This window comes from Arvicola amphibius, chromosome 9, assembly GCF_903992535.2.
Source record: "Arvicola amphibius chromosome 9, mArvAmp1.2, whole genome shotgun sequence".
NCBI lineage: Eukaryota > Metazoa > Chordata > Mammalia > Rodentia > Cricetidae > Arvicola > Arvicola amphibius.
In genome coordinates this window covers 26,363,834-26,390,595 of record NC_052055.2, presented here as the reverse complement: position 1 = coordinate 26,390,595, position 26,762 = coordinate 26,363,834, and the positions used below count along the sequence as shown (strand labels likewise).

Below are 26,762 nucleotides of genomic sequence, written 5' to 3'. Positions count from 1 at the left end.
CATCTGCAGGGAAATCTAAGAAAGAACATAATTACCTCCATACTCAAAAGAGACATTTGCGGGACATCATGATCAGCAACCCCCCCCCCCCCGTTGTTTGGAAACTTCTAGTATAACTGACAAGATAATGATGAAATGATAACCGCTATTCTTTGCTGGGGTGGGGGTATTTCAAGACAGGGTTTCTCTATGTAACAGCTCTGGCTGTCCCGAAATTTGCTTTGTAGATCAGGCTAGCCTTGAACTCACAGAGATCCACCTGCCTCTACCTCCCGAGTGCTGGGATTAAAACCCCGTGCCATAACTGTCTTTGTAGTCTGTTTTATGAGCCTTTTAAATGAACACAGCCTCCTGTTTGCATTTGCCTGTTGCAGTTTGTCTTGTTGTTGTTTTGGGGGTAAGTCTTACTTCCATAACTGAATGAGACTTAAATTCAGTATTTTTCTGCCTTAACCTCCTGAGGAGTAGGGTTTCTTCTTCTTTTCATAGTTGCCCTTGTGTTTCATGTTAAAATGTAAAAAACATAGCATATTTAGCATGGTTAAGAATAAAATCTAGGTGAGATGGTGCACATAGACCGTGTAGAACTGGTTCTAGTCTGTCTTCAGAAATAGACTTAGAAAATGTTTTTCTTTGAGGGATTATCTCCTAAGATCACGAGAGAGGGCAACCAGGTATAGATTAGCCATCTTGTACCACTGCGCTATAAAAAAAAAAGGAATCACTAAAATCAGATCTCAGAGAATAAATACCTTTTGCCTAAAATTAAAAGTTGTTCATTCATGAGCCTATAAACTTGACAACAAATATTTTTTCTAAGAATCACCAAATGCTAATGAATAAAATTAAGCTAATTTATATTATAGTTAAAGTGTTACTGAAAACTAACACCTTCGTAATACTGCTTCTGAGTAAAATATTTAAAATACTGTCATTGAACCCAATGAGGTATTCCACGTGTCTGTATTTGTTGAATTATGAGGAAGTTGCATGAGACTGGTCTGAATTATGATTACTAAGAAAAACCCTTGGAATATTAAAATGTATTATAAGAATAAACCTCAGTACAAATTCATGAGTAAATTTATTTTAAAAAGCTTTTGCGCATGTAAATCTATGATAACTATTATATATACTATTATATATATTCATACAAAGGTATATGCATGTTTACCATAGGGTGGATTAGCCTGGAGAATATTATGCTAAGTGGGACAAGCCAGGCACAGAAAGAACATGCGCAAGATTCCTTAAGGTGGAATGTTTCTGAAAATCAAATATAGAGAGATAGAAAACAAAATTATAGTGAAGATGGTGGTAAAATGGGTAAAGGCCAGGAAAGTTGGAAAGGACCTATGGCTGGATAAAATAAAAAACTTTTAAGAGAGTAAGGGAGGGATTGGGAAAGATACTAGAACAAAACAAAAGGGAGAATAACCTCAAATGAATACCAAGAAAAGGGGTGAAGGCAGAGAGATGGGATGGGAGAACCAACCAAAAGAGAATATGAAAACCCAATGTGGGAACCTAGTAGCTTTGTGAGTTAATTTAAAAAATAATATTTACATATTCTAAACAGCAAAAACCAAAACAAAATTATGGCGATAAAGCATGATAGAAATAAGAAGGCAAGTCTGAGGACAGAGTAGAATAAATGCAGGATGAGCCAGTCTGGAGAGATAATGGACAACATAGGAGTTAGCATTAGGAAATTTGCATTTGAGATCCACACTCTATAAACAGGCTATAATTGTTCTTGCGTGAAGGGTAGCTGTGAGTGATGGATATGCTAAGTTTACTGAGCGGACCTTCTCATTATCTACTGTATCTGTAAGGTCATGCAAACCTTAAATATATACAGTACATAAAATTCATTGATAAAAGAAAACCATACAAGCCGGGTGGTGGTGGCGCACGCCTTTAATCCCAGCACTCGGGAGGCAGAGGCAGGCGGATCTCTGTGAGTTCGAGACCAGCCTGGTCTACAAGAGCTAGTTCCAGGACAGGCTCTAAAGCCACAGAGAAACCCTGTCTCGAAAAACCAAAAAAAAAAAAAAAAAAAAAAAAAAAAAAAAAAAAAAAAAGAAAACCATACAATTAAGATGCCTTTGGCCTCAGGCAACAGAAAACTCTGATTCAAAGAGGTTTACATAATAAATAAAAATGTATTGTCTCACCTAAAAATGAATAAAAATCAATTCAATCAGACATGGCATTTCAGTTCATTCATAGAATAGTACTGTTAGCATGTTAAGAGAAACTAGGATTTCCAGGACATCTAACATAGTATTTGTGTCTTAGACTGCTTGGGTCATCTGAATCAGAGTGTATCATGAGTTGATGTCTGTCGGTGGTGTATTTGTAAAGAACAATGTGAAAGGCTGGCCTGCTTGATTGGACATGGCAATGATCATATCATGTGGATTTGTGGAAATTTGTGTTCATTTTCCAAAGACACAACCCTTTTTATTGAGATAAAAGAATCAGAAACATGTTTTTCTTTCTATTTTTCCAGTAAGTAGGAACTGGATGTAGGGCTTGGTACATACTAGGTAGCAGTCCTACTGTTGAACTGCACATCCTCAACCTTTATTCTACAGTTTTTTTACACTGAGACATGCTCTCACTGTTTCCTGGTCTATCCTTGGACTCTGTGCAGCGTAAAATAGCTTTGAACTTACAGTCCTATGCCTCAGCCTCCTGAGTTGCTGCAATACAGATCTGAGCTACTAGGCCTGGCTATGTAGTAAACACATCTTTTTCATGATGTCCAAAATATTTTTTCTCTTTTCTTACTCATAAAGATGCTCAGATCTGTACAGAGTACTGACCAGCAGGCAAATTCCACTAGCTTAAGTCTGTTCATGTCACATAGACCAAGGTTCAATTTTCTGTTGCTAAACTCATTGGGAGCTTGGCTCTTCGTTCCTGGAAGCAGCCACTCTCATAAAGTGCCCTGTCCTTCAGGTTTCTTCTCAGCTGTTCTCTGATCAAGGAGGTGGTTCCTCACCCCCCCCCCACCTGTATTCTTTTTTTTAATTGTTTAATTGAGCAATATATTTTCTTCCCTCCCCTCCCCTCCCTTCCTTTCTCCTCCCTTTCTACCATCTCCCATGATCTCCGTTCTCCCAATTTACTCAGGAGATGCTGTCTTTTTCTACTTCCCAAGTAGATTATACCCATGTGTGTCTCCCTTAGGATCCTCTTTGCTGTCTAGGGTCTCTAGGATTGTCATTTGTAGGCTGGTTTTTCTTTGACTTATGTCTGAAAGCCACTTATGAGTGAGTACATATGATATTTGTCTTTCTGGGGCTGGCAATGTTCCTTCTGTTTCTATTGTGTGGAACAATTTGAGGAGTATTGGTATTAGTTCTTCTTTGAAAATCTTATAGAATTTCATGCTGAAATCATCTGGCCCTGGACTTTTCTTGGTTGGGAGACTTTTGATGATCATTTCTATTTCTTTAGCAGTTATAGGTCTACTTAATTTACTTATCTGATCTTGATTTAATTTTGGTAAGTGATATTTATCCAGGAAGTTGTCCATTTTCTTTAAGTTTTCCAATTTTGTGGAGTACAAGTTTTCAAATTATGACCTGATGATCCTCTGTATTTGCTCCGTGTCGGTTGTTATACCCCCTTTTCATTTCTGATTATTGTTTTTTTTTTTTGTTTGTTTGTTTTTCGAGACAGGGTTTCTCTGTAGCTTTGGAGCCTGTCCTGGAACTAGCTCTTGTAGACCAGGCTGGTCTCGAACTCACAGAGATCCTCCTGCCTCTGCCTCCCAAGTGCTGGGATTAAAGGTGTGCGCCACCGCCGCCCGGCTGATTATTGTTAATTTGGATATTCTCTCTGCCTTTTGGTTAATTTGGATAAAGGATTGTCTATTTTGTTGATTTTTTTCAAAGAACCAACTCTTTGTCTCATTTATTCTTTGTATTGTTTTCTTTGTTTCTATTTTGTTGATTTCAGCTCTCAGTTTGATTATTTCCTGCCATCTAGTCCTCCTGGGTGAGTTTGCTTCTTTTTGTTCTAGAGTTTTCAGGTGTTCTGTTAACTCACTAGTGTGGGATTTTTCCAGCTTCTTTATGCAGGCACTTAGTGCTATGAACTTTCCTTTTAACACTGCTTTCATTGTATCCCATAAATATAGGTATGTTGTGTGGTCATTTTCATTGAATTTTAGGAAGCCTTTAATTTCTTCCATTATATCTTCCTTGACCTATTGATGATTCAGGTGAGCATTGTTTAATTTCCATGTGTCTGTGGGCTTTCTGAAATTAGTGTTGCTGTTGAATTTTAATTTTAAGCCATGGTGATCCGCTAAGATACATGGGGTTATTTCAATTTTTTGTATCTGTAGAGGTTTGCTTTGTTACCTAGTATGTGATCAATTTTTGAGAAGGTTCCAGAGGTGCTAAGAAGGCATATTCTTATATGTTTGGATGGAATGTTCTATGGATATCTGATAAGTCCATTTGAGTCATAACATTTGTTAGTTCCCTTGTTTCTCTGTTAGTTTTCTGTCTGACAGACCTGTCCAATGGTGAGAGGGGAGTTTTGAAGTCTCCCACCATTCGTGTGTGGGGTTTAATGCGTGATTTAAGTTTTTGTAGTGTTTCTTTTACATATTAGGTGCCCTTGTATTTAGGGTATAGACATACAGTATTAAGATTTCCTCTTGATGGATTTTTTCCTGTGACTAATATGAAATGTCTTCTAAAAATATGGAATGCTTCAAAAACTTGCATGTCATCCTTGTGCAGGGGTCATGCTAACCTTCTCTGTATCATTCCAATTTTAGTATATGTGCTGCCACATCGAGCACCCACCTGCATTCTAAAGAATGCTTTTCATTCTGCTGACTTTTTCCTTATAGCATTTATTGCCTGGGAGTTTCCTTCTCTGTCGGTTTCTCCCTGACAAGAATATAAGCCTCTAGAGAACACATGGCTTTGCCTTTTCCAAACTGCCTTGTTGCTCTGACCTAAAATAAAGCCTGATAAGGAATGTATATATGTATTTGAATGAGTGAATACAGTAACTGAATTTGAATTTTTAAAACATTCTAATTAATTAACATCCTAATTATTAACTATCTCTAGCTATTTCACATTTTTCCCATTTGTATTATTCAGATTGCATTTAAAATACGCCTATCAGATTCTGCCTCTAAAAGAAGCCCACTGAGGTTTCTGTTGCCATCCATCAGACACGGTGGAATGCAAAGATTAAAAGCATAGCCTCTGGAGCTAGAGCGCCCAACTCAAATCTTGTTAGTTTTATTTAGCATCTGTGTGACCCCTAGAAAATTACTAATTCCTCTGTGCCTCTGATGCCTCATTTATAAAGTGATTGTAATAGTTCAGGCCTCAAGAAGTTTTTGTAAGCATGTTATAAACTGCTACAAAACAAAGCACCCAGAACAGTGTCTGGAACATAATATTATTTGTATTTAGACATGCATAATTTTGATTAATATTGCTTGTTACTATTTATTAATATTATACTATAATATCAGTTAATATTGCTTTGTAATTATTATCTTAGCCCACTCCCTGTGGCCTATAACAGGATGGCCTGGTTTGGGTAAGTTATGAAGAAAGCAAGCTTATTTGACTCATAACTCTAGTTCTAGAAGAACAAATAGTGCAAGAACCTGACAAGGATCCCCTGGCTAGATGGGAACATGATACATGAAGTACCGTGGAACGTTCATGGGATTGGAGACAAAGAGTGATGGACAGAGTACCATGTGTTAGGAGAATCAGTAAGAAAGTGGAGAGACCCTAAGCTTGCCCATTTGTAACAGACTGCTCTTGGGAACTAATCCTCCATAAGACTTGCATGATCCCTTCACAAAGGGGCCCTGCCTCAGTCACCTCTTAAAGGCCCTCCCACTTTTGGTATGATTACATTGGGCAATAAACTTTGATAGGGATAAACCACATCCAAGCCATGGCAGTTTCTGAGTATGCGCTGTTTGTAGATTGTAGATGGGATGAATGGATGTATTTACATGATTAAAACCTGAAACACAATAACGTCCTTCTCCTTTGTGACACTTCTGTCCCTCAGAAGGTTTCGTCTTTCACCGGTCCGCTCTGCACAGCTGCTGCACATGTGTAACTTTTTCGGATCTATAATCTTAGTTGCTATTCTGAGCGAGGCTACTCTTCACAGTTTCCCAGAGCGTATGCTCGCCGTTCAGCCCATTTCCAGATGTGTTATTAGACTCAGTAATCTGTATATGATGGTCTTCTCAACATTTGCCTGGGGATGTTGGGCTTGCCATCTCACCCCAGTCCAGCTTAACAAGATTCAACTGAAATTTTGCGTGCACTGAGAAGCCTTGCTCACTTCAATCAGGTTAAACTGATTCATGAGTTAAACTCCCATCTACATTTCAGTTGACAAATTATAGGAGTGTTCCATACTTCATGATTTCCTTTGGGATGCCTTTCAGAATAATTAACGGAGATTAAGGAAGTTGTTGTTGGAATTGATCAGCAAAATGCATTTCCATTTTGGTTGGTGAACATATTGTCTGTCTCTGCTTACACCAAACACAGGAGATGAAGGTTGCATATTAAGGCTAACAAAACAGGCCATAATTGCATAAAACCTGGACTACCTTCCTCCATATTACTCAGACACATGTTTTTCCACTCACATAAGCAAGTGGTATAGCCGACATAGACTCACTCTTATTCTCTGATTGTTGTGTGGGTCCGGAGTGCTCACTGGTTACCTCACAGGCTTGTCTATTACATTCAGAGTGCTATTCTTCTATTTTGAACTCATTCCTGAAACTTCCATCCCTGAGAAAATGGAAGCATTGAAAGGTTATCACCACCGACTTCAACCCTTCTAGTCCTTCCTTTGCCCTGCCTTTTTCTGGTTGTATAAACCTGTGGTCTTTCCCACCTCTTTTCTCCCAGGAGGCTTAGATCCTATTTCCACTCAAGTTTCAAAGAATGATTTCATTCCCCTTTGGCAATTCTGTTTCTCTGTACTGTTTCAGTGAAGTTTATTTATCTGGATCTTATACTAAAAACATCCAGGAAATACTTTCCTTCTAAAAAAATTAGAAAATAAAAAACACCCTCCCTATTGCCCTGGTCTGATTTATTATAGGACTCTTAAAATGGACATCTTTTATTTATATATTTTCATTAACTAAATTTGTTCTGAGATGGTTAGTTCTAATTGTCAATCTCATACAACTTAAAATCACCTGGAAAAAGAGTGTTATTGAGGAATTAGCTAAATGAGGTTGGTCTGTGTAGCATGTCTATAGGGGCCTGTTAACTGATGTAGGATGCCCCAGTCTACTGTGGACAGCATCATTCCCTAGGCAACTGAACAACATGAGGAAGGAGAAAGCTAGTTGAGAGCAATCGGGAAAGCAAAAATATATTCTATCTTAGCTCTTGACTATGACTGCCATGTGACTAGCTGCCTGCATTCCTGCCTTAACTTCCCTGGAATGATAGGCAATAAATTGTATTACAAGTCACATAAACCACTTCCTCATTTATGTTGCTTTTTGTCCCCATATTTTATCACAACGACCAAAATAAGCTCGGAGGATTAATTGACAACTCTGTGACTGTATACAGTGCATTCTGGCTACTCTCTAAGCGCCCCAACCTTGTCAACACCTCCTCCACCCTGCAGGCCCATTTCCAATTTTCATTTCTCTTTCATTTTGTTTTGTGACCTACTGGATTTAACCAGGCCCATCTTATGTCCACAAGTATGGAACTATCCTGTGGAGCTTGGTGGGCTCATCAGTGTGGGTATGTCTGAAGTTAATAACTTCCCTTTCCACCAGAATCCATTAATGGCCAACTAGTACAGCATGGAAGGGTATTGCTCCATTAGCCTTGCCTCTATCCATCCCTGGCTGTTGACAGATCCAGTACTGGGACTTGCCACTGCATGGACGTGCAGCTGCTCTGAGTTCACAATTAGCACCCTACTGCCTTTCTCCCTTTCTTCTGGCTCTTGAGTTCTTTTTCCACATCTCCTGTGATACTCCTGAGCCTAGACTTGATGGCATAAACGTCCTGTTATAGGGTTGTACAATCAATTGTCCCTTCTCAGTACACCGGGCAGCCAAGAGTCTCTGTATTATGACCATTCACTGTAAAGAGACAGTTTTCTGATTAAGCTAAGAGTAGCGATGGTAGTTTGATGTCATATCCATTTAGCTAAATGATGGTATTCAATTCCCTCCTAGGGCTCATGACATCCACAGGCATAGGTTCTCCTGGGAATACAACACCAGGCATGAATTCCTTCCTGCAGAGTGTTCCTCAATTCCATTAAGAGAGCTGTTGGTTGCTGCCTTAATGGTCGAGGCACTATTGTAGCTGTGGACATACCTTGCCTGGGTTGGTTTGTAGTTCATAGGACTCACAGCTGGATAAGACCGCTGATACCTTTTCTTCCCTACTACCTACATAGCACCTTTCAGCATTTTGAAAGCTAATGCAAAAGGAGACAGGTTTTCTAGCTCAGTTCTGCAATAACTTCTCTATATCTTATAACCAAGGTATGTGGTATCTTATCATTTCATTCTGGTGGACAACCAAGAAGAATGACAAGAACATGCAATTTTAAGGGTCTCTGGGTACCCTTTAACCAAAAGAAAAAGAAAAAAACTCATAAAAACAACATAGCTGTTCCTGTGGGGTTTTGTTTAATAATCCATGACTTCTAGGAGTAGTGCTATCCAGTCAAGCAAGAGAGCTCCTCTAGTTCTTAGGTTTTAGTTTATATTTATAATTAGCTTGCAGATAGTAGGTTTCCCTATGACGTTTTTCATATATTCTTCATTTTGATTTCATATGACCCCTTTTCCTCCTATTGTCCCCAAACCCCCAAACCCAGTCGATTCCTTATATCTCCCGTACTCTGCCCTCATTTGCCTAACTTCACTTTCTTAAAGCATTCACTACCCAGTAGCCCTTTTCTGTTTTCCTGGCTTTCAATTGGAGCTCCAAGTTAAACACACAGATCTAAAGAGTGGAAGCTAGGATTCACATAGGATAGGGAACATGTGGCATTTGTTGTTCTGGGTCTGGGTACCTCACTCAGAGTACTTTTTTTCTTAGTTCCATCTGTTGGCATTCAAATTTCAATTTTGTGTATAGCTCAGCAAAATTCCATTGTACATGACACAGCATTTTCATTATTCATTCATCCATTGATGGACAGCTAGGCTGGTTCTATTTCTTAGTTCTTATGCATAGCTAAGTGTGGATAAGCAAGAATTTTTGTAGTGGTGCATAGAGTCCTTTGGGTATATGCCCAGAAGTGATATAGATTGGTCACATGTTAGTTCCATTTTTAGCTTTTGCAAAACCGCCATACTGATTTCCGTAATGACTGAAGCAGTAAACAAAGGTTCTTTTTTTTTTTTAATTCCCACATCCTCACCAGCATTGCTGTCACTTGATTTGGTGGCTTTCCTCACACTCTTTCAAGCCAACTCTAGTACAGGATCATTTCCCTAAGTGCCCTCACCTGAAAGATCTCCTTGCGGTCTGCAATCACCGACACTACTATCTCCTGTGACCACTTCTCACCCTCCACCCATCTGACATGTGTGCAGGACTTTTGTTTGTGTGTTTGTTTGTTTGCTTACTTGCTTTGCTGCTTGCCACTCACTGGCTCCTCTCGTAACTTTTCTTATGCCACTCTCATGGGATATCTCCAAGTGTCACTAAATGTGTCTGCTCCCTGGCTGTATTTGAACAGTGGAAATTGGATGCTTCTTTCTCATACCACAGCCTGAAAGTGGGAATGTTCTATTTCATTCGTAGGCAGTCTGTTCCAGTATATTCATTTTCTGTATAATTTTACAACTTTAAACGTCAGCAGAGCTCCATCATCTGATAATTTCCAATAAATAATGAGGAGAAATAATTAGTGAGAAGAGTTAAAAATCTTAGTAGGTTTAGTACCTAAGAGTATAATAAACAATTTATGTTCACTGATCCAGTGGGAAGGCTGAGGATAAACTTGTCTTTACAGTTATTACAGAAAAACAGCTGGATTTCAGATTTAGTCAATGAGGGGGCCTCTCATATATGACCTCCCACTTTGAAATGTGATTCTGAAGGATTATAATGATGTGGGAAGGTCTTCTGTTTTAATAAAGAAACTGCCTTGGCCAGCCCTTAGGTGGGTGGAGTAGACAGAACAGGAAGAAGGAAGTGAGGTAGATGGCTCAGACAATTGCCCTGCCTCTGCTCTCTGAGCGAGATGCAACGAAGCTCCAGCCCAAGATGGATGTATGCTAGAATCTTTCCCGGGCATAAGCTAGCCGGTGGCCGGGAGCTGGGCAGGATGAAAAGCAGGCCTGCCCGTGGCTCCTCACTACATTATAATTTCAAATCAAGACAAGAAATAAGCCATGCCTCCAGAGGTCTTGTGAATTGTCATCGTATCTTAAAATGGTCTTCAAATTGGGCCTTTAACTTGAAGAAATGGAATCTCATATAAACAATATCTACAAATGGAAATCTGTTCTAGAGGTATTATGTAGGAACAAAGATCTCCCCCTCACACACAACACACACACACACTCACATGGTCTTTTATGATGACTCAACTCTTTTATGTTTCATAATGATATGTGTTCAGTTCAAGCCATTCTTCAGATTTTGTTTTATCTTAGTTTTATGTGGTCGATCTTTTCTTGCTGTGCAATAATAACAGCTCCCAGTTAGTCACCTAATCATAAGGGCAAACGGCTAAGACACTGAAATATGTTATACTCCTAACCTAGGATGTTCAGTAGACCATGTTACTAAGTGCATATTCAACTGTGTGTAGAGATATTTTCCAATGGGTTTATCAGGACACGTGTTTTAAGGAGGATATTAGCTTGTTTCCCAGCTGCCTGTCAGCTCAGCCCTGAATTAATCACACAGAAACTGTATTAATTAAATCACTTCTCTAGCTTCTTATTGGCTAACTCTTACACTTTAATTTAACCCATTTCTATTATCTGTGTTTCGCCACATGGTTGTAGCTGACCGGCTAAAGTTCCAGTGTCTGTCTCCGGCAGGGCTACATGGCTTCTCTCTGCCTCTGCCTCCTTTCTTCCAATATACCATTTAGTTTTCCCTGTTTACCTACGTTCTGCCTTATCAACAGGCCAAGGCAGTTTTCTTTATTAATTAACCAATTATATGCACAATATACAGAGGGGAATCCCACATCAGACATGGCTTCATTGTGGGTTGAAGAATGTTGATTTACTTCAAATGAATATCCAGCACACAGACACTCAGAACATCTCAGTAAGATAGAAACCCAGTGACTGTTTGAATCTGGCCATGCTAGCTTGTTGCTTTTCTGCCTGGAGGTGACAGTCAGAGTTCCATGGCTGTTATGGCTACTAAATTACAACCCACAGTTTCATATTTATAAACACATCTTAAAATCTGACTTCATAGGAACTGAATATTAGATATTTGAATACAGCAGTTGGTTTTAAACTGAAGGGATAATGGTCAAGAAGTAGGGAAGGGAAGAAACCAAAACACAGCTCTGTATTAGGCCAACCACCCTGGTAAGAAAATTAGAGGATATTGTAGGAAACACCTGTATCAGGACGTTTTTACCTGAGAAGCACTGGGAACTAGGATATCTGTTCACTTCCTGTTTAAATCCAGCGGCTGTTGCTGACTATGACCTGATGTGAGGTGGTAGTTATGTGATAAGCTCCAAGTACTTCAAATGTTTTGGTACAGTAGACGGTGCACTCCTGTGTTATTTCCGGGAGAAGACCCAAGCTGTAGAGGTGGAGGTAATGGTGCATGAGAACCTGTTAGAGGACACCGCAAGTTCAAAGGGTGTGGTTAGGAGACAGACAATGTCTCCTTCAGACACTGATGTTAATTAAATGTGGATGAAAATCTGAAACTTGAAATGTCTTATAAAAAACCAGAATCTATAAAAATTAAGAAATAGGTACTTGCTGTTTACTTTAAGAGTCTCTGATTCTTAGGGATTTTTTTCTGGGTGAGACTGGAGTATGCTTGAGTATCAGGCTGGTTACTTGCCCACATTATTATCTAACACGAATGGCACCACTGTGAGAAGAGGCAGTAGGCCATGTGTACTGAGCTGCCATTTGGATGGACAGAGGACTAATTTCAGGACATTGTTCTTGTCTGTGGCTCAAAGGCCCCTCAAACACTTTGAGATATTTTCCAAAGGTAATGCTCACAAAATGACACAGGATATATCCTTGTTTGTTAGTTGTGCATGTCCCTTTTATCAGCATAAAATCCAGTTTCCTGGCAACCAGAAGTGGCATCAGAGGCTTGTGGTTCTGACTTTCCTCATTAACCCCCAGTTTATAAGCTCCTAGAAAATATTCCATTCTTCTGCCTATCTCTTTCCTCCATCCACCTCCTAACCTTCCTGTTTTCTCCTGCTAAGGCTTCACAGGTTCTCAATGTTAGGTCTCTCGAATTTGCTCATTTTCATTGCCTCAGTTCAATTAACTGAACTTTATCTTTTCTCTGTAATCCCTTTCTGGCCAACACTTTCACCGTTAAAAGAATATTGTGTCTATTTATCATCTGGACACATCAGATTGTCATCAGTAGTTACTTGGGGATGATTTTGCTCCATTCAGATAGAAAACATGCATAGACAAAGCACAGCTCCCTTAGTGTTGGTAGCCCCGAGTCTAACAGCCTGGACTCACAAACCCAGAAATATGCAGCACGAGGCTCTGAGAAACTGAGGCTTACGGTTATGATATTTAGAAACCTGACATCTGTCTAGGTGCTCATGACAGAGCAAGCTCTAGACTTTTGAAATCATTGTCCTATATAGTTCTAGACCCTGAAGACTCAAGACTCACTCCTCTCAGCTTTCAAAGCCAAAGGCACATACATGTAGGTATTTATGTCAAGGGTTATTACTTTGCACTTTGAGTGTTAACAGCCCAGCCCACAACCTGTGCTAAAGCTCCCAAGGTTTGAGTATTAACACCCCCAGCTTTGACTCTTTGCCTGCTGTCAGAGGCTTTTTGCTGCTGCTAGATGGATGTAGGACTAAAACCCCTTGGAGTTGTCTTTTTTATACAATCGTCTTATCTCATTCTATCCATGATGAAGATTGCAAGTAAATAAAAAATGATTTAGGAGAACCTCTATTGTACTTGTCATTGCTGCATGACTGACAGGGTGTACTGGAGATGCCTCTTGGACTAATCCCACAAGTCCTAGAAATGACTCTCTATAGCTAGAAATCACAGCCTTGCATTCGAAAGTCTTTCAGTGCCACCCATCACCAGCCTTCAATACTTACTAGCCATAAGCCTTGCATGGCACCAATCACAGGCTTTTTGCTGATTCAACAGGGATGTGCTATTCCCCCCTTCCCAAGGGAGACCAATGACAAGATGAGCAGTATCACCAGAGTCTTCCAAATTAGCACGCTAGCCTGGAGGAAGGCCTCCCGGAGCAGGAGTTTTACTTTGGGCAGCAACTGTGGTTTGCGAGGCCCTTGAAGCTAGAGTGACGTTTCCTCAAAGTGCTCATGAATGTGAAGAAAAAAAAATTGGACTTCCTGAGGGACAAAAACAGGGGCTGCTTAACCTGACAGCTTCTCACTCAAGGCAACCAAGCATGAAGGAAGGACCTGTCAGCTGTCAGTAAGGGAAGGAATGGCCTACTCTTAACTGGTTGATTTACACATCCCTAACAGAAAAAATTAGAGGGTACTTCACAGTAAAAACCTAGGAAATGATCACTCTTAGTAGTATTTAACAGTGCCAAGTCTCTAAGCACATACCCTTGAGATGGGTTGAATCTCTCTCATCTGCCTCTAGATGAACTAGGTTGTGAATATGTGTCTCACAACTGAACCTTAGCTTCTTAATGGGGAGTATCAGAGGGTGGGACCTGGAGGGAGGTGTTTAGGTTGTAGGAGTGAAGCACTGACGAATGGGTTCCTGCCTTCTTTCAGGAATGAATTCCCTACTGCAGAAGTGCAGTCCTGTGTTCTCTCCCACACCCAAGCTGTCTCCCTTCCCAACTTCTGCCATGCTATGAAGTAAAATGAAACCCTTGCCAGATGCATCCCCTAATCTTGCCCTTCCCTGCCTCTAGACTATGAGCCAAAACAGACCTCTCTCCTCTACAAATTACCCCATCTCAATCGGGTACTGTTATAATAACCAAAAGGGGATAAAAGCAAGATGCTTATTAAAGTGGTCCTTTCCTTTTGTGCCCAGCCCTCAATTTTCCACATAGCCTCTCCTGCCCACAAAGAAGTACCAACTGACAAGAAACTCCGTCCCAGGAGTTTTCGGGCTCAAAAAAGATACCAGTTTCTCAGTTTTGTGTTTATTCCTCAGACACACTTACCAAAGTGGAACCTTGTCATTATTAGCTCAGCAGCCTCATTCCACTTGAGGGGAAAGTGGCAGCAACCCTTATTACAAAAAGAAAAAAAAATGGTTTTGTAGTCTCTTGATCTTTCATCAGACACAACTAAACCAATAGTTTTTAGGAAAGCATAAATGATATTTTCTTTCTTTTGATCGCTATGTCTTTCTTTATTGCATTGATCTCAAAGAGAAATTTAAGAAATCTTCCATGGAGATAAAAAAAAAAAAAAAAAAAAAAAAAAAAAAAGGAGCGGAGTAATCAGATCAAAGCACAGCCCAACACTAAAGATTTCATGTGCTTAACTTTCCATATAAAGAATGTAAAGCCCAACACAAAGCCCAGTGTAAAGGAGGCTGGAGGGAGAGGAGATGCCTGGGAACAAGGTTTATCAGAGTTCGGGAGAAAGATAGGCCTCCATTGCAGAGGAGACCCTCAGGGTGATACAGAAGTTGCTCTCAGGTGGGAAAGATGAGAGAAGAAGAGACCACAAGACTAGGGTGCCCTGTGATATTTAAGGCAGTAGCTCTGGACCAGGATCTGGCTAGCCTTCCTTTCTCGGGACATCTGGAAACTCTACAGTCAGAAAGGACTGGCACGGCTTTCCCAGTGAGAGTCGGAGGTACCTGTTCCCTGGTTCCCTGCTGTGTTAAAACCATGTAGCATCCAGAAAAGCCCATGACAACCTGGGAGAGGCTTAAAAGCAGCAGCATGGACGTCAGCACTCACACACCTGGCCCTCTTTAACCCCTGCTGGTGCTGTCCCCCATGCAGATTCTGGCCATCTCTACCTTCAAAGCATTCTCTTGCCAACATCCCCTTTTTTGGCATCTGTGGTGGCCTTCAGATGAGCCTTGGTTCCTCTTTAACCCAGCACATCTCTGAAGCTAAGGAGACCTCCATGTGGAAATAAGATTAGGACCTTGTTCCTTTTCTCCTCAGGATAGATAGTCTATTGACTGTCCCAGAACAACCAGGTGACTACCCAGAATCTTTTAGGAGAACCTTTATTGTACTTAACTTTGCAACATGAAGAGGCCTCTTGGACTAACCCCACAAGTTGAAGAGACAGACTCTATATATCTAAGAATAACGGCTTTGCACATGGAAGGCTTTCAGTGCCACCTATCACGAGACTTAAATGTTTGCCTGTCACATGCCTTGCATACATCTATCACAGGCTTTGTGCTGAGTCTGTGTCTGGGGTCTCTCTCCTTGTCTGTGCCTCCCAGACTCCTCATAAGCATCGTTTCCTGCTGTTGACCACAGCACAATTCCAACAACATTTTCTGGCCCCATGTAGCTGTTCCTCAGGGCAGGCTGTTCTCAGACACGATGAGTGTGCAAATCTTAACCACCACCCCTGCCATCCCCAGTTCATGTTTTAGAAAGCAGGGCCTGGCTAGAGGAAGTGGATAACTGGGGGTGCACCTTTGAAGTTGGTAGCGAATTCTAGTTCCAGCCTGAATTCTTTGCCCTCCTGTCCATGCTGTGTGACGACCCACCACCAAGCACTCACACTGCCATGTGGATGGGACCACTTGTACCCCCACACTTTCTTTCCCCATCACAACCAACCAGCTCCCTCTGATGCTGTGTGACAAGATAATTTTTTCTTTTTTAGGTTGTTTCTGCCAAATCCCATTACAGCAGCAAGAATAGTAACAAATTACACGGCCTTTTACTTGTTCATCTCCATTCCTTCCAGGTCCCCCAAGGGCTTGTTTACTCTTTAAAGCCTTCCCTTAATCTCACTATTTCCTTTAAACACCAATATTGAATGCTGCTTTCCCAACCTCCTGGCCCGCCCCAGATTTTTCTCATTGTTGTTGCTTTCCTGGTCTCCACAGCACTCCTGTGTTCTGGAGGTCCAGTATTTGTTTCCTTCCACTCCCTCTCCCACTGTAATGTAAGTTCATGAGCGCAAAGGATTGTGAGTTGTATGCAGTATTCAATTCCCAAGATCTAGAAAGTTGGCCAGATCATAGCAGATACCTCCATAAATGTTTAATGAATGAATGAGTGAAGAATGCATGGCGATGATAACCATGAATTTTTAGAGTTGAAGAGAGAGACTTTTCCCATTCAGACTATCTCTGATGTTTTCTTTGGAAACACCATCATTCTTGGTGCTCATTCTAACTTAGTAAAGCCCTCCTTTCATCTAAGCCTGCAGTGCATTAACGATCGTCTATGGGGAACAGTCAGAGAGATTACATTTGCCTAGAAGAAAGAATTGAAAGGAACCTAGTGATGGTAACATTTGCTCTACTTTTCAGACAGCATATTGCTGTCTTATATAACTAAGAATAGTGATATATATGTGTGTATGTGTGTGTATGTACACATACATACATACATGTATAATATATATCATATAACACACATCACTTCACGTCACAGCATTTCTAACATTTTCCCTGAGACAATGGGGTGGGCAGCTTTGGTCAGAGCTGTATGCCCTCATTTTACATGCTCTTCTGATCATTCTCAAAATTGAACTTTTCCTTGCTGCATTTACACACTGACCTGAGACAGAATATACTTAAGAAATGTTTGATTTGTGCAAGTACTTTTTAATCTGTTCAAAGATTTTAATATGCCAGTGGTAATTTCCATAGTTTCTAATATTGTGAATTAATGACTTGCTTTAAATAGAAAAAGAGATCTTGTTCTCCTTGGAGAAGTGGTAAATTATATGTTTTTTCTTATCATTCAGAACCCAGTTACGGAAATCGGAATATAAAATATTTTGTTTAGAGGGCAGTCCTACTTGCTCAGTCCTCATCAGAGAAGCTTCTTCCTTAAGTGGATGGTGATTAACAGAGACCCACAACTGGACAATGTACAGAGAGTGGGAGGCTCTGGAGTGCTCAGTCCTAAATGGAATGTCTTTATTAACTCCCCCAGACTCAGGGATCTATGGAGAAGGGCAGGCAGAATAATTGTAAAAGCCAGAAGTAGTAGATGATTCCAAAGGAACAGTGACTTCCAGACACAACAGGGCTGATCTGCAGGACCTCACAGAGACTGTGACAGCAGGCTCAAGACCTGCATAGGTTTAAACCAGGGGAAATCCCAGCGCTGAGAAGGGACAAAATCCCACCCCTGACCATGAAGCTATTTGTAATTTACACCTGTTAGGAAAGCGAAAAAACCATTTTTCTCCATTGGAGAGTTACTAGGTATATCAGTCTTTCTTCAGGGCAGGCATCAGGCTCAGGGGTGGCCAAGATAAAATAGGTTCCAGGCTTTTGTGTGTGTGTGTGTTTCTTTCTCTTTTTTTCTCTCTCTCTCCCTCTGTGTATGTGTATGTGTGCATGCTTCTTACTTTTGTTTGGTGTGGTTTGCTATTTTTTGTCTTACTGGTTTTTGTATGGTTGATTGGTTTTGATTTGTTTGATTTTATTTTTGTATTGTGATTTATTTATGATTTATGTTGAAAGAGAGAGGGAGAGAGGGAGACAGAGAGAGAGAGAGAGAGAGAGAGAGAGAGAGAGAGGACAGAACCTGAGGTTGGGTGGGTAAGGAGATGGTGTGGATATAGGAAGAGTTGGCAGAGAGGAAGAATATGATCAAAATATAGGCTATGAGAAAAAATTTAAGTAAAAAGCCATTAATCCGAGGATGTAATGGTGATGCGACAATGAGGATAGATAAGAGGTGATAAAATCCAAACAAAGCCTTTTATATATTGTATATAAATGTTTGATTAAGTAAGAACACATTTCCTCTGGGCAGTAGTAGCACACGCTTTTAATTCCAGCACCCGGTAGGCAGAGGCAGGAAGATCTCTGTGCATTTGAGTCCAACCTAGTTTACAGAGTAAGTTCTGGGACAGGTCCCAAAGCTAAAGAGGAGCCCTGTCTTGAAAAAATACACACCACATTTTCTCAGATATTAATATATTTGTTAATAAATAAAAGTGGCAAGTATACTACAATATAGACAAAATTGATTTCAATCTAATACTCAAGCTAGGCATGATGGCTCATGTCTATAATTTCTTCTTATTCTCTGCCAAGTTATTTTTGCTTTTTTGCAGTTTTAAATAATAAAACATAATTACATCATTCACATCACTCTCTTTCCTCCAACTTCTCCCATACCCCAGACTCAACCCCCTTCATGTCCTCTTTTTCTTTGTTATTATTACATATATAAATTAATGCATAATTATATAAATGCAAAAAGAGGGTGATGGGTAGGTAAATACAAATTTAATTGTCTTGTATAGAAATGTCATAACGAGTGCATTACTTTATTACAAATGATATATGATATATAGTAATCATAACTTCATATGTTCAGAAAATATTTATGAAGGTTTGCTGTGTGTGACTCTCTTGGTGGGTAGACTTGATATAGATTCCTAATCCTCAGATTTTAAGAAAGCAGACTTATTACTGACATATAGTACATTTATAATTTCATTTTAATAACCAACTTTGCAACTCTTTTTACTATTTCAAGTGGCATTTTAAGAAACAAAGTATCTAGAAAGATGCAAAAGGAAAGATAAAAATAAAACCACAAATTCCTTTAAAAGTATGAAATCAAAATATCACATATATATGTATACATATGAATATCATATATGTCTAGGGGAGGTTTATACATACATATATATAAACACTTAGTGCCAAGGCATGAACAGAAAATTTTATTTCCATGGTTTAATGTGAATAATACATCTTTTTAGAAGTCAGAACCTAAATGCTGTACAAGAGAATTTTATATATATATATATATGTATAATTACTATAAATACCAGAAATTATGTAATAAGATGAACTGTTTACATGTGAAAAAATTCTGCAGTTGACAGAAGGATTGTTAGAAAATAGTAATCTATTTTAATTACATGGCTGGGTCTCATTACTAAGTGCTATTAATACAATGTGATTCAACTCACCCCAATTCCCAAGTAACATAATTGCCTTATGTCAAGGCAGGTTCATATCTAAAGGATGTAGACAGTTTGGAAGTTTTGTGCAGAAAAAAATATATGGAAGCATTCTAGAAATTATTTACCAGGCATGGGTAAGGATGTTAAATGTGTGCACTTAAGCCAAATGATGATCGACGGAAGACAAGCAGTCACCATAAATAACTGATATGAAAGTTATTAATATCAAATGAGGGGATAATTTATCACGTTCATCTTTCCAGATGTAGAAGCAAGGTGCTAGAACTCAGCAACAGAGTGCTGTCTGCACAATTCTGAAAAAGTTTAAACTGATGAATTATTAATTATCCATTTAAATATTTATTAAATCCAACCGACATTTGTTAAGCTTGTGGTGTAGACTACGCTCTATGTGAATTACTGTGGAAGAGTAAAGAGTCGGGATCTGTGTCCCTCAGCTGCTCCTTCCTGTCCCCTCCCTCTTCGGTCCATAGCTATCATCCCCTCATAACACACGAGGACTCTTGGGGCTTCCCAAATTCTAACCCTTTCTCATTATACCCAACATCAGCAGGACCTCCTCTCCTCCATTCATAGACATAACAGGAAGGAACAGGTGTCTCTAGAGGTCTTTGCTGTTAGCTTTAGCCTGTAGGCATTTGTTTATTCTGTCATTCATTCCAGAAATTTTAATTATCATCTGCTATGTGCTAGGTACTTATAATGCATTGTTAGACATGCAGAGGAAACAGCGGTCTCACACAGACTTAGATTTTCCCCAGGCTGTCCTCACGGAGAGTTACATGGAGGCTGCAATACATCCTTTCTCCCATAATTCCTTGAGGCGAAGGCCTGGGGAGTGATTCTATTTTCTCACTTCACTCCCTCCATCCTCACTCACTCAAGCTCTGCCGCTGAGCAATTGCCATCTCTCCAGTGCATTCCGTGGCTTATATAAATAGTGGCAGTTGTTTGGAATAAGTTGTGTTACAAAACCACCCCAAAGTGACTACTTTCCCTTGTAGAAATAGTAAAGATGACATTATGAGAAAGCCCTGTGATTCAGGGGACTTAGGTTAAAACATGAAGTGGAAAAATTGTAGCAAAGAAGAACAAATGTAAATACTTTCCTTTTATATTACCCCAGATGCTTTTATTGCACTTATTCATGCTGATACTGAATATAAACAGGTCAGGAAAAGTAAGCAAATTTTAATTAAAACATATAAATTACAAAGCATTACAGAAATTGATTGCAAACAAAGCCCAGTACAGTTAAGTGGCATTAAAAACTGTGAAAGGTACAGAGAAACATTAAGAAGCAGGGGAATATTGGTAAGCAGGTGACAGAGAGGCAGTCAGTTGACATCTACCTTACCTCCTTGTGTCTAAAGGACACAAGAAGCTCTACTTGGTGCATCTAAGCAAAACTGGAGTCACTACAACTAAATTCTTATCAGTTGACGGAACTTAAAGCAAAATAGCACTGTTTGCACCCAGAGTCTTTCTCTTCGTGGCACTTGATGTTCCTTCTCCTCTTGACTGGGTTTAGAATCACCCAGGAGACATATCTCTGGGAATGCCTGTCAGGACGTTTTCAAAGAGGTCTAACTCAGGAGAGAAGACCCACCATGAATGCAGGTGGCACTAACCCCTGGGTAGGGGTCGTGGGTTGAATCAAAAAGAAAAAGAGTGGACACCGGCTGTGAGAAAGTCTTCATCTCTGCTTCCTGTGACCAAGGTGTGGCCAGCTCCTTCATGCTCTCACTACCACAGCTGCAGCTGCTTTCTCTGCTGTGCCTTCCATGATAGGATAGATCGCACCCCCAGACTGTGCACTCATATAAACCCTTTCTTTGTTGAGTTGCTTTTGCAGGCTACTTTATACAAGCAGTAAGAAAAGCAACTGAAGCACTCTGGTGTTCCTATTCCAAAGGGAGCATAGAGATGGCTTCCAAAGGTCCTTCCATATTACGCTGCTCATTAATAGTGTACAAACCATAAGATTTAGAAATATCAATAGAACCAATTGTACTAGAAGACACACACACCGTTCTTTCTTTCATGGATATGATCAACAAGATGTGAGATTTAGAATCTGAATAATATAGCAAACATCCCTTGCCAGAAGGCTAAATGGCTTCTTATAAGATATTAATGGGTTTATAGAATATAGCTTCAGAGTAAACAAAACCTTGGGAAATTTTTTATTTTCATTCCCAAAGGAAAAATATATAGATATTCCATTTAATAGTTAACAAAATAAAACTAAATATAAAATCCAGAGAAACCAGCACATAAATTTGAGGAAATAGAAATGCTGCTCCAGTGTGTTATTGAATGACAAAGGAAGTAAAATTTAGTCCATTGCTACTTGGAATGCTACAGGCATAAATATTGCAAGCATTGCAGACACTAGAATAAAGGATATTCTATGTGCACCTGCCAAGTGACAAGGTCCACTAACTAATGGCCAGCACAGACCTTGCATGTTCATCTTTGATCCACCCATAGTTTGTCCAATGTACCCACTTCTGCCAGAGTCATACCACTCTTGGAAGGTGCACAAGCCTGTGCCCAAGTGATCAAGTCACACAGTAGGAGGTATGTGTCACTTGCTTGTTTGGTTGATGCTAACATCTATCACTTCTGTTAAACCTAGTGTCAGCTCTCAATCAGACTACCCCTAGGCCTTCCCACTGCTCTTTCCCATATTCAATTCTTTCTTTGGAGAGAAGTTCAAGTTCCCCATTAAAGGCATTAGTATTCTTTTGCCAGAGCCCCCTCCCTCCCATGACTTCTATAGCACATAGAATAATGTTTATATTCCTTGTTGCAGTTCAGCTTTGATCAGCTTTGGCCTATGTTTCTGACACCTCTCACTTTCCCCTCTTTATTATATATTCCAGTGTTGTAAGAACCCACTTGTTAGTTCCTGGCTACTCAGCCCTGAAATAATCACACAGAAACTATATTCATTAAATCACTGATTGGCCTATTAGCTCTAGTTTCTTATCAGTTAAATCTTACATCTTAATTTAACTCATTTCTATTAATCTGTGTATCGCCATATGGCAGTGGCTTACCAGGTAAAGTTTCGGCGTCTGTCTCCGGTAGGGCTACATGGCTTCTTTATGACTGTGCCTCCTTTCTCCCAGCATTCATCTCAGTTTTCTCTGCCCAAGTTCTACCTTGCTGTAGGTCCAGAGCAGTTTCTTTACTAATCAGTGATATTCATAGCATACAGAGGGGAATTCCACATCATTCGAGACACCATTCCCCTCATTTCTGGGAACACATAATCGGGTCTTAATTCAAATGTTGCCATTTCACAATCACTTTTGCTAATACTATGGCATGTTCTCTGTCATTGCTATAATTTAAATGACCCTCCAAGGATCAGGTGTTTGAAGCATCGTTTCAAACCTGGAGTAACTTTGAGGTAAGGGTTTGCTGAGTAACTCAGGTCATAGGGGTGCTATTTAGAATACTGGGACCCCAACATTTTTTTCTTTACTCTCCCTTCCATTCTCTTCCCCCCTCCTCTTCTCTCTTTTCCCTGCTCTGGTCCCCTCCCCATCTTCTCAGCTGCCTTCAGAACAGGCTTTTCTGCCACATGTTACTTTTATGGCCTACTATGCCATCTCAGTTCCAAAACAATCAGAACAAGTGACAATGGATTGAAACCTCTGAGGCCAAAATAAACCTTTATTACTTAATAAGTTGTTTGATGTGGGTATTTTTGTCACAATAAGGGTAAGATGACTAATACAGTCACCTTTCTCACACCTATTGCTTGGTTTATTTTGAGCAATGTAATTATAACACTATGAAAGAGTCCTGGTTTTTATGCAGAGATAAATTTTTAAATACTTAATGAATAGAAGTCCCATGACCATGGACAAATGTCATCTTATTAAGAGCTGGTTCTTCCCAGGCTTACCTGCAGACTCAGTGCATTTCTAGCAGCATCCCAACAAGGCTCTGGTGTGGAAACTGATGTTCTGGTCCTCACATGTATGAAAATATAAAGAATGACCAGAATAGTTATAAAAGCAGCAAGGTTGGAAGAGTTATAGCTTTCCAGCTTCAGTGTGGAGTCAGGCCATCTTAGTGCGGCATGAGATAAACAGATAAGTGTACAAAATAAAAAGGCTAAACGCAGGCCTTTACCTATGAGGCCACTTTTCCAGTTCCTGTGATGAATGAAATACCCTTATAAAAGCAACTTTAATGGATTGCTGTTAGCATATAGTTTTTATGTTTTATTTCCATTTGAGTGATTGCTCCCCCATTGTTGTTCATGACATTTTTAGCTGTTCCAGAATCTTTTCCATTTGTGCTTTTACCCTTAGATATATGACCTATTTCAAGTTGATTTTCTGTATGGCATGAGACAGTTCCTTGTAGGAATCTGCAGTTCTAGCACCACCGGGCTTTCCTTTCCTCTTCAAGTTTCTTTGAGCCCTCTGTAAAAGCAGTTGGTCCCTGAGATGGCTAGTGATAAATTTCAACTGGGCAAAAGTTAGAATCACCTGGGAAACAGGCCTCTTGGGTATGTCCATGGGAGATTATTTTGATTAAGTTAAAGGCATCTTAAAGAGAAAGGGCATTCTTTATCTCACATTTCCAGGTAATAGCTCATCATTGTGGAGAAGGACTCAATCAAGCGGTCACATGGCATCTGTACTCAGGATCAGGGAGCAATGCTGCATGCATGCTTTTGCCCAGCTTGCTTTCTCCATCCTAACACAATCTAGGATAGTCTCCAGGGAATGGGGCCACCTCAATATAACCTAACCAAGACAACACACTAGTATATATAGAAATAAAAGTGATTAAAAATATGTTGGCCTTAACAAAGGTTCTCAGTTACTAGAAACACTCATCATTTTTAATTACTAGAGGTAGTCTTCTTTTGTCAAATTTTGTTGAGGATTTCTTATTTAAGAAAGTCAATCTTTTCCCTTCTTTTAAAATGTTAGTTTGTATATGCTTAGAAGTTTATTTATTTTCCATTTTAAGGTGTATCCAAAAAAGCTGTACCATAGGGCTCGGTTCGTGTGCCTCCTTACTCTTGTAGATTACAGTTCTTGTCTGTTAGACACCATTCCTTAACAGCCATTTCGTTTGTCTTTGCTGTTTCCCAGGTGTTTCTAGCAGTAGGTCAAAGGCAGAATTAGTGCTTTCAGCACGGCCACATATCCTGGCCTTTGACGGATGCTCTCTCTGGATATGGAGTGTTAATAGTCTTTGCTTTTAAATATAATTGTATTCACTCTTTTATTTAAACCCCCTTTATTTTACTTTTGAGATTATAACATAATTACATCATTTCTCTCGCTCTCTCTATCCCCTTCCCATAAACACCTCTTTGCATGCAAAGTATTTTGACTATATTATATTCACCTTTCACTCTAAGAGTCGCACCCTACCTCCCACCCCGTTACCACCTTGCTCCCAAATCAAGTCCAGTTCACAGGCGAGGGGCCAGTGGATGGCTGACCTGACAGCAGACTCTCCCCTCCCTAGGAGCCATCATTTGTCAATTGCTCTTCAGGATGGTAGCTGGTGAGCTCTCCCCACTTCATGCGGGAGTGTTGAGTGGGTTGATTTTCTGCAGGCAGCCACAGCTGTTGCATTCACACTTGGAGTCGTTTGGTCATACCCAGAATACACCATTCTGTAGCTGTCCTCTCTAACTTCCGGCACGTAGATCTTTGTGCCCTTTCTTTACAATGTTCCCTGAACCTTGAAGGCCTGTGGTACAGATGTCACATTTTACCTTTTTGGTAGCATTTTGTTAAACTGTGTACCACTTCTGAACTTGGTTTGAGCTAAAGTCTCTTCTCAGTTTTCTTTGGGTCCTTGCATTTTGCCGTGTGCCTTGCAATCTCTACATTGCGTGTGACCAGATGAGGACTTAAGAAGCATTTACATGCTTAACTTGAAGTCCCTTTCTGTGGACTCTTTTTTACTCTTTTTAGCTGATATTCCAGCTTTTGACTCACCAGGCCAGCAGGAGTACATTCTTTTTCTTGAGCTCCAGCTTCCTTATCCAACTTCCTTATCCAGCTCAGGAAGAGCCTTGTAGGAAAACTTCATATGAACTTGCCTCTTGCTGGTTGCTACTCCTGCCCCGCACTATAGACCAACTACCCTCTAGTTTCTGCTTTCTACTGTTTGTCTTTAATACCTTTAAATAATGTATGTATGTGTGTATGTATGTATGTATGTATATGTGTATTTATGTGTGTATAATTGTATTGTGTATGTATGTGTGTCTGCACATATGTGTATATGTATGTGTGTATGTATATATGTATGTCTGCATGTCATACTATAAAAACATTGCTTTTACAAGTTCGGTAGATCTATTGTAATCTGTTGAATCCTTCCACTGCATGAGCTTCTTTGGGGTGCATCTCCTTTCCCAAGCTCTTTCTATAGCTCTGTGAAGTCCTGTGCTACCGTCTCCCCTCCTGTTTCCCTGATCATCGTTGTGCTCATGCACTACTTTATTGACCTATTGCTTTCATCTTTATCGTTCTTCTGGTTCCTTCCTCAGTCCTGTATCCTCTCCTTTTACTTTTTTCTGTCTGATCCTACTTGATATATTGGTTTAAGGTACGTTTTGCCTGCTATCTTGAATATGTATGTCAGGATTTTCAGTTAAAATATGAGCTCATTTCCCTTCCATTCTTAATATACCTCCCTAATCCCTTTTCCTAGTCATTCTCTGTTATCATCTCCCTCTGCCCTTCCTCTCCATGTTCTAGCCTGCCGGGTCTGCCACTTTTATATCCCACTCTGATTTCTCTTTACCACTATCATCTTATCTTAAATCTTATTCTTACAAAATTCTTAGGAGTGGTATTGCTTTCTCCAGGTATTCTTTCCATGCATATCTACTGTGCTGTTCAGCAAGCCTCTCAAATCACCAACTTTATGATAGCGCTTTCCTGTCCTAAAGCCTATTGAGTGTCTCCTTCTCACCTGTAGCCTAAGATTCCAACTGTAGCGGTAGTTCATAAGCTTTCAGGTTAGGTCTGTAAGCTCAGCTCTCACCCTCACCTCTGCCAGTACTCTTGCTTCAGGTCTGTGCAGCCTAGAGCATTTCACACAGGTTTTCCCTCTCTTTGGAAGGCATATCCGTAATTTTCAACTTATAATTATTTTCTAGCTCAAATGATACTGGTGGGAATTGACCCCGAGCCATCAGAGAGTCTCTTGGCACATGGTACTGGTAGCCTGTGCCTGGATTACACGGTCCTAATCCTGCCCGTGGGCTTTTCCCCTTCCACTAGACCACAAGCTCCCTAAAACAAGAGGTATGTCTACTTCACTGGCAAGTTGGAACAACCAGAAACCATCTGTTTGTCATCTTTTAAAAGATTTCTAAAACTTTTTATCTATGTGCATGTGTG

General features: G+C 40.0%; 1 protein-coding gene and 1 non-coding gene across 2 annotated transcripts in view; one reads left to right on the top strand and one right to left on the bottom strand.

The window, feature by feature from the left end:
- The window catches only part of Dnaaf11 (dynein axonemal assembly factor 11), a 94,406-nt gene that overhangs the window by 50,908 nt on the left and 16,736 nt on the right, over positions 1-26,762 (top strand). The gene's annotated exons all lie outside the window — the stretch shown is intronic.
- On the bottom strand, positions 4,722-4,828 carry LOC119824153. The gene has a single exon (XR_005287073.1). It is a non-coding gene; the product is annotated as a U6 spliceosomal RNA (small nuclear RNA).